General features: G+C 42.4%; 1 non-coding gene across 1 annotated transcript; it reads right to left on the reverse strand.

Moving 5' to 3' along the window:
- Positions 1 to 763: 763 nt before the first annotated feature.
- On the reverse strand, positions 764 to 871 carry LOC130953168 (small nucleolar RNA R71). Its single transcript, XR_009075340.1, has one exon. It is a non-coding gene; the product is annotated as a small nucleolar RNA R71 (small nucleolar RNA).
- Positions 872 to 2,920: the final 2,049 nt, after the last annotated feature.

Here is a 2,920-nt window from a genome sequence, read left to right on the forward strand (position 1 = left end):
AATCTTTTTAATTAATTTTCGAAAAAATTACTTCCCTCCTTCTAACATCCTTCTATTTATGGAGTACTACTCCTTCTTAATGCACAATTCGAACTCGAAACTAATCAAGTTCGAATCCTTCTACCTTCTTTTCTTCTATTTTCTTTTCCTCTGACACCTCAAGGAATCTCTATACTGTGACATAGAGGATTCCATATCTTCTTGTTCTCTTCTCTTTCATATGAGCAGGAGCAGAGACAAAGGCATTATTGTTGAAGCTGACCCTGAACCCGAAAGGACCTTGAAGAGAAAGCTAAGAGAAGCCAAAACACAACTCTCTTTAGAGGACCTGACCGAATTCTTCAAAGAAGAAGAGGACATGGCAGCCGAAAACAACAATAATGCAAATAATGCAAGGAAGGTGCTGGGTGACTTCACTGCACCTACTCCTGATTTTTATGGGAGAAGCATCTCTATCCCTGCCATTGGAGCAAACAACTTTGAGCTTAAGCCTCAATTAGTTTCTCTAATGCAACAGAATTGCAAGTTCCATGGACTTCCAATGGAAGATCCTCATCAGTTCTTAGCTGAATTCTTGCAAATCTGTGACACAGTCAAGACTAATGGGGTTAACCCTGAGGTCTACAGACTGATGCTATTCCCTTTTGCTGTAAGAGACAGAGCTAGAATATGGTTGGATTCTCAACCTAAAGAAAGCCTGGACTCTTGGGAAAAGCTAGTCAGTGCCTTCTTGGCAAAGTTCTTTCCACCACAAAGATGGAGTAAGCTTAGAGTGGAAGTCCAAACCTTCAGACAGAAGGATGGAGAATCCCTCTATGAAGCTTGGGAAAGATACAAACAATTAATCAGAAGATGTCCCTCAGACATGCTTTCTGAATGGAGCATCATAGGTATTTTCTATGATGGTCTCTCTGAACTATCTAAGATGTCCTTGGATAGCTCTGCTGGAGGATCTCTTCATCTGAAGAAGACGCCTGCAGAAGCTCAAGAATTGATTGAAATGGTTGCAAATAACCAATTCATGTACACTTCTGAAAGGAATCCCGTGAACAATGGGACTAGTCAGAAGAAAGGAGTTCTTGAGATTGACACTCTGAATGCCATATTGGCTCAGAACAAGATATTGACTCAACAAGTCAATTTGATTTCTCAGAGTCTGTCTGGAATGCAAAATGCACCAAACAGTACTAAGGATGCTTCATCTGAGGAAGAAGCTTATGATCCTGAGAACCTTTCCATGGAAGAGGTGAATTACCTAGGAGAACCCTATGGAAACACCTATAATTCTTCATGGAGAAATCACCCAAATCTCTCATGGAAGAATCAAGAGAGACCTCAACAAGGTTTCAATAACAATAATGGTGGAAGAAACAGGTTTAGCAATAGCAAGCCTTTTCCATCATCTTCTCAGCAACAGACAGAGAGTTCTAAGCAGAATACTTCTGACTTAGCAACAATGGTCTCTGATCTAATAAAGACCACTCAAAGTTTCATGAATGAAACAAGGTCCTCCATCAGAAATTTGGAAGGACAAGTGGGTCAGCTGAGCAAGAAAGTTACTGAACTCCCTCCTAGCACTCTCCCAAGTAATACAGAAGAAAATCCAAAAGGAGAGTGCAAAGCCATAGACATGGCCGAATATGGAGAGGAAAGAGAGGAGGAGGACGCCACTGAGGAAGACCTCAGTGGGCGTGTACCAATCTCCTCTGAGTTCCTCAATGAGGAACAATGGGAATCTGAGGCTCAAAATGAGACCATAGAGATTCCATTGGACTTACTTCTGCCATTCATGAGCTCTGATGAGTATTCTTCCTCTGAAGAGGATGAGTATGTCACTGAAGAGCAAGTTGCTAAATACCTTGGAGCAATCATGAAGCTAAATGACAAGTTATTTGGAAATGAGACTTGGGAGGATGAACCACCTTTGCTCACCAAAGAACTGGATGACTTGTCTAGGCAGAAACTGCCTCAAAAGAGGCAGGATCCTGGGAAGTTTTCTATACCTTGTACCATAGGCACCATGACCTTCAAGAAGGCCTTGTGTGACTTAGGGTCAAGTGTAAACCTCATGCCCCTCTCTGTAATGGAGAAATTAGGGATCTTTGAGGTGCAAGCTGCAAGAATCTCATTAGAGATGGCAGACAATTCAAGAAAACAAGCTCATGGACTTGTAGAGAATGTTTTGGTGAAGATTGAAGACCATTACATCCCTACTGATTTCATAGTCCTAGAGACTGGGAAGTGCATGGATGAATCCATCATCCTTGGCAGACCCTTCCTAGCCACAGCAAAGGCTGTGATTGATGTTGATAGAGGAGAGTTAATCATTCAAGTGAATGGAGAATCCTTGGTGTTTAAGGCCCAAGGACACCCCTCTATCATCATGGAGAGGAAGCATGAAGAGCTTCTCTCAAAACAGAGCCAAGCAGAGCCCCCACAGTCAAACTCTAAGTTTGGTGTTGGGAGGCCACAACCAAACTCTAAGTTTGGTGTTGAACCCCCACATTCAAACTCTAAGTTTGGTGTTGAGAGGTTCCAACACGGTTCTGAGTATTTCTGAGGCTCCATGAGAGACCTCTGTCAAGCTAATGACATTAAAGAAGCGCTTGTTGGGAGGCAACCCAATGTTTTATAGTTTACTATTTTCTTTTGTTATTTTATCTTTTTTGTAGGTTGATGATCATAAGAAATCACAAAAACAATGAAAAAAGCAAAAACAGAATGAAAAACAGAAAGAAAAACAGCACACCCTGGAGGAGAAGAAGCTGGCGTTCAAACGCCAGTAATGCTAGCTGTTGGGCGTTTAACGCCCAGTCTGGCACCATTCTGGGCGTTTAACGCTAGAAAGGGGCACCAGACTGGCGTTAAACGCCAGTAAAGGGCAACAACCTGGCGTTAAACGCCAGGAATGGGCACCAGC

Source organism: Arachis stenosperma, chromosome 9 (genome assembly GCF_014773155.1).
Source record: "Arachis stenosperma cultivar V10309 chromosome 9, arast.V10309.gnm1.PFL2, whole genome shotgun sequence".
NCBI classification, from domain to species: domain Eukaryota; kingdom Viridiplantae; phylum Streptophyta; class Magnoliopsida; order Fabales; family Fabaceae; genus Arachis; species Arachis stenosperma.